This window comes from Diceros bicornis, chromosome 14, assembly GCF_020826845.1.
Source record: "Diceros bicornis minor isolate mBicDic1 chromosome 14, mDicBic1.mat.cur, whole genome shotgun sequence".
Classification (NCBI taxonomy): Eukaryota; Metazoa; Chordata; class Mammalia; order Perissodactyla; family Rhinocerotidae; genus Diceros; species Diceros bicornis.
In genome coordinates, this window is record NC_080753.1 from 55,203,671 (window position 1) to 55,209,707 (window position 6,037).

Sequence of the window (6,037 nt, forward strand, 5' to 3'; positions counted from 1 at the left end):
GCAGGAACCGTCTCCATGTCTTTATAGACCAATATGGCCATAAAGGGATAGAGCAGAGTGAAGTATCCTACCCACTCCAGCACCCCTGAATCCCTCTGCCTCCTGGTAGCAGGTGCATTTTGTGTGTGTGTGTGTGAGGAAGATCAGCCCTGAGCTAACATCTGATGCCAATCCTCCTCTATTTGCTGAGGAAGCCTGGCCCTGAGCCAACATCCATGCCCATCTTCCTCTACTTTATATGGGATGCTGCCACAGCATGGCCTGACAAATGGTGCGTTTGTGCGCTCCCAGGATCCGAACCTGCGAACCCTGGGCTGCAGAAGCGGAGCGCATGCACTTAACCGCTTGTGCCACCGGGCTGAGCAGGTGCATTTTAGTAGCCATCGTCCAGAGAGAAAGTTCCTTTCTTGGTTGCCTAATCAAGAGATCCAGCAGTTGGGATCCCAGGCAGGAACTCTGCGAGGTGGGGTGGCAGGGGTATTTGGAAATGGTGTGGTTGCAGTGTCTCAAGTTATTCTGAGCAGGCCACTTTCATGTTTCCTATACTTCGTGCTGCCCTATTTCCCATTTTACTTCACAACTTGGGAGGAAAAGTCTATGAGGCCCCAATCCCATACGCAGACGGTCTCTCCCCATACTGCCTTTCCCTCCCCATGCCCGGGGCCCACGGGCGTCCACACCAGCAAGCCCAGCCTGTGCTAGATCCCAGACCACCCCTGGGTTGTTTAAGCAACTGCAAACCTCAAACCCACAAATCCAGTGTGTAACTCAGGATTCGGTGAGTGAGCAATGACCCTGATTCTTGGCTGCTTTGTTACGTCCTTACACGCCCTTACTGCAAATTTGGCCTGAGATGAAGTATCCCTGAGGTATCTTCTGAGATCCTGCATCCATGTAATAGCTATCCTCCTCTGGGACTTGCTGATCTGGGCACCCCATTCATCCTCACCTCAGCCCTTGAGATGGGCACTTGCACCGTCTTCATCTTAGAGATGAGGATCCTGGGGCCCGGGCGTGGTTACATCACTTCTGCAAGTGAGTGTCAAACTGGGACTGGAGAATGAGCATTCTGGAAAGTACAGTCTACAGGCTATGATGCCACCTCGGGACTTACACGCGGAGTCACAGTCTGGGCTTCCCTCAGCTTTGACACTTGCCTGAGCTTCCACCTGGTCATCTGTCTGGTCCCACCTCTCACCAGGCTCCTCCTTGGACACTGAATTGGCCCGGTGGCTGCGACCCAGTACACTAGGTTCACCTTGCCTGGCATTCTATACACAGTTCGCTGGAATTTCCTATTGCAATTTTCCCCTCCTCTCAGGACACCTGACTGCTTAACGTGGGCCCCCAATGTCATCAGTGAGCCTTTCATCACTGGAAGATGCCCTTGGACACAGAAGAGAGCAGTCTCATAGTGTTTCTTGTTTTCTTCCTGAAACTTCCACTGTGAGCGGCCCTGCCTTTGTTGTGTCCCACTCCCCTGGGCAAGGCTGGGCTAGTTCCTGACTCTAATCTCCATTTTCCATCATCTTTCTGAGAAATCACAGCCATGCCTCATGAATCCAAAGATCTGGTCATGGGCACGAGTTGTCCTGAAAGCTATTTTTCCCATTAAAATATGACAGAATTGGTACGAGTTAAACTGTAATAAACGAAGAGGGAGACTGAACCTTCATTCTTGTTTAAATATGCAATTTGCAGAAATGGCAAATGACAGCATGAGGTCAGAGCCATATAACATGTTTGCTTTAAGGGCACTATTCTGGCTACTAACAGTGTGCTTAAAGGAGGCTCCATGAGCATTGCTGACATGGAAGCTCTGTACTCTGCATGGTTCTTCATTGGAGAGAGTGAGCAGCAAAGTAGACCGTGGGCATGAGGGAGCCTGCGTTGTAGCAGCTCTGCTATGGGGCTCAGTGTGGTGCAGGGGGGCAGCCTGCCCTCAGCCATGCTGGAGGCTGCAATATGTGCCCTTAATGACTCTCAGTGCACACACACCCCACACATATATGTACACATATCACACACAGCACACATACACACACACACAACACTTACACCACACACATACATACACACATGATACACCACACACATACATACACACACCCACACTTTGCTCCTAGATTCCCAACTCGTATGTTGCTCCCTTCCCTCTCCTGACTGATACAGAGGACAAACCCTGCCCAGTCGTTGCTGAAATGGAGAAGTCTGGCTCCTCTGACAGCTGTGACAAAGCATCATCAGCGTTAAAGGCAAGTGCTACAGTAGATGCTCCACTGAGTTTTCCTCTGTAGACTCAACCTCCTTTGCCCAGGGAAGCTTCTGAAGCATTCCCAGAGCTCCTTTAGAGGTTGGCTGAGCAAATTCTCACTCTACAATGTTTGGTTCATAAGCACTGAATTTAATTTAAATTAAATTAATTTAAATAGTCATATATGGCTAACGGCTACCATATCTAGCAGAGCATTTCCAGGCAATGGAAAATGGCATGATCAGAAGTGTGCTTCACTTTAAATGATCTGAAAGCTGGCTATAAAGCTGGAGAGACTGTCTGAGTATGGCATTGGGGCCTCATAGACTTTTCCTCCCAAATTGTGAAGTAAAATGGGGAATAGGGCAGCACAAAGCACAGGAAATGATCTGAAAGCTAGCTATAAAGTGAATTATAAGGGAGGTGCTCTGAAGAGAGAGAGACTAATTATGAGACAGAATCAATACATGGCCATTTAAAAAAAATAGAAAATATTTTCTTCAAATAGAAAAAACACATAAAACAGATAAAAGTCGAACTGATCTTGTTATAATGAGGAGGCAGGAATGGACCCTGTGAGGGGACATATCACCTTCTTGCCTTCCTACCTACAGAAGTCCCTGAAGAATCTCCCTGGGATTTCCAAGAGCTGCTCAGAACTCAATTTGTTAACCACTAAGCCAGGTCAAAGGTGGGGAGTTCTACCAGGATAATAGAAATGAAGAGGAATAAACATGGGAGATATTATGGAGGTGGAATCAATAGATCTTGGCACGTAATTCGGTATAAGAGGTAAGGTTTGAGTATCTGCACATCTATTTTCTCACACATCTAAGTCCAAACGCTGGTGTTATCTGGATTTCTTCCCCATTACTCAATCATCACAAATATAATAGGTACACAAAAATGAATGTATTGAACTGAATAGAATTAACATGCACAATGCTACATAGATGTTGAGTAGTGGGAAGAATCAGGATTCATATTCAGGTCCACTGACTCCAAGGCTCTCCCTACAGCTTACTGTCCACTCCCCACCCCCTGGGTAATTCAGTCACAGGAGCCGCATCAAGGGGCTTTGCAAGTAGAGTGGTGAACCAGTGGTTTAAAATGCAGCAGAGAGTTTGAGCAGAAAATGACAAATGGATACTAAAGTTGGGAGGTAATTTCAGTCAGAGTTAAGAGAAAGAATGGGCTCAGAAGCCAGGCTGCAAGGATTTCAGGGATTAGGCTAATAAGAAATGAAGGTGAGAGAGTGAAGACGATGACTATAAACCACTCTTGAGTTTCTTGGTGAATGGAAGGAAAGAGGTGAGATATACTGGGAATACTTACCGAGGTGCCTGCTAGCTCTGTTTTCCACGTTTGTGAAATCTTAGAGTACCTAGAGCACCCCATATTCTTTCAAAGGAAGTCCTTGGCCATCAGTCACCTTACTTAGAACCGTGTGGTCTCATTGTCAGGTTGACAGGATCAGAGACCGTCAGCTGATGGGAGTCAGCCGTCACTAAGCTAACCAATGGCCAGTAGGTGGCCTGGTAGAAGAGCTTTGTCCAATAGAGCAGTGTGTACTGCTGCTGATTGGCTGAGCTACTCATCCTCTGGGTCAAGGAGGTAGAACTCAAAAACACCAGAGGGAGGCTCAGGTAGCAGTGGGAGCAGTAGAGGTAGAGATAGAAAGGGCATATCTCTTGTCACCTGAAGTCACTTAGAGCAGAGAACAATGAATATCTTCTCTAAAGAAACAAGGTGACTAGGACCTTGGAGCTTCATAGTGTCTTAATGTTTCATTCTCCACAAAGTCTTGCTGAGGGGAGAGAGGTGGCTGAAATCCTGTCTTCCTCACTTTCCCTTGTAGGCTTATGAAAAAATGAAACAAGTCAACAAATGATTTAAAAGAACCCAAGTACAATTCTGTTTCTTGCAATCTGAAATAACCAACACATGGTAAGTCTTGAAGGCTGAGTAAGGTGGAAGTGTTGGCATCCTTGAAAAAAGTAATTCTAGAAAATTCTCATGGTGCCAGGTCCTTAAAGAAGAGTCTCCAACGGCCACAGGCTCAATGGTCCCATCTTTAGAAAAGTACAGAAAATTCAGGCTTACTCATCTACTGCCTGGAATAGTGCCCCCTGCCCTATGGAGTAGCTTTAACTTAAAGGCTCTAAAACTACAGACAGCCTTTAAAATACAACCTCAGGTCCTTGCAGTCTTTTATAAAAACAGCAGGCTGAATCTCTCCACATTAGAATAGGGAAGATAACTTAATGAAAAGTCAGTAATAGAGAGAAAAGAAATCAGAAAACTCTGGAATTGAAAGTTACCTTGGAGACTGTTATAGGCTGAATTGTGTCCCTCTCACATTTGTATGTTGAAGTCAGAAGCACCCAGGACCTCAGAATGTGACTGCATTTGGGGATAGAACCTCTAAAGCGGTAATTAAGTAAAATGAAGTCATATGGGTCAGCCCTAGTCCAATCTGACTGGTGTCCTTATAAGTAGAGGAGATTAGGACATCAACACTCACAGAGGCATGACCATGTGAGGACACAGGGAGAAGATGGTCACATACAAGCCAAGGAGAGAGGCTTCAGAAGAAACCAACCCTGCCCACACCTTGATCTCAGACTTCTACCCTCCAGAACTGTGGAAGTATAAATTCCTATTGTTTCAGCCCCCTAGTCTGTGGTACTTTGTTACGGCAGCCCTAGCAAATTAATACAGAAACCATCTAGTCTAACTCTTTTACTTTGCTCCTGAAAATTCTGAGGTCCAGAGTCACGAAGCTTGTATGAGCGCTAGGTCCAGGCCCCAGGGATCCTCATTCTCAGCCCAGAGGCACTTCACACCTACCACACCCTTGACTTTGACTTGTGTGTGTTTCCAGAAAGGAGAGAGAAGGATGAGGGAAGAGCAATGACACAGAGTCGTTCACATTCCATCATATGAAAGGAATGGATGGGAAAATGATTCTCTGATTTAACAGCTTCTTATACAATCCTATGACTCTTGGGCTACCTTGTTGATGACTTTTTGTTGTTTTGCATTCTTATTCCCATTCCTACCTTGCTCCTAACTGGGAAAAATGATTGGTTGTAAACATTCCAAAATGACTTCGGCATGATTTTTAAATATGTGAAACCATGTTGAACTAATGGGCCTAAACTTAAGGAAATCTTATTCTTTCCTTGGTGTTTACATCTCTGATTTGTTGATTGTCTTCCAGAAACTCCCTTGATGAGAGAAGTCTGGGACAGCTGCGGGATTCATTGTGGGGGAGTTTAAGTGACTTGTAATTAAATTTTATTTTAATTTTAGTTTCTGTTGTTTTTTTCTGAGCATGTGTACCTTTAGTTTTTTCTTAACACCAGGGCCTCAGAAGGCCCAACTAATTTTCTCTCTCAATCCTCTGTTGGTTTCAGATGTCAGGCTTTTAAAAGCACAGCTCTGTTAAAAGAAAAGCTCCCAGTTTTAGGGAGATTTAAGACTCATTGTCGTGTAGCCTTCCTGTCCCCTGCTACACTCTTGTTGTTGTCATATCCCAGGGTGTTCGAAATCTCTGATTTCCCTCTTTGAGTGCCTGTCTCTCATTTATTTTATTTAGAGATAAGGCAAAGCTTTTGAATCTGAATGAAGCATGGCTAACTGAGCTTAGTCTGTTGGGAAGCATCCCTGGATAATCCTGATGTCAAAAAGAAAAGAGGGATGCCTGGAGCTATTTTGGCCTATCTCAGAAAACTCATCGTTTTCTCCACCATTCTGTAGGTGAAATTCAAGCTTCCCTAC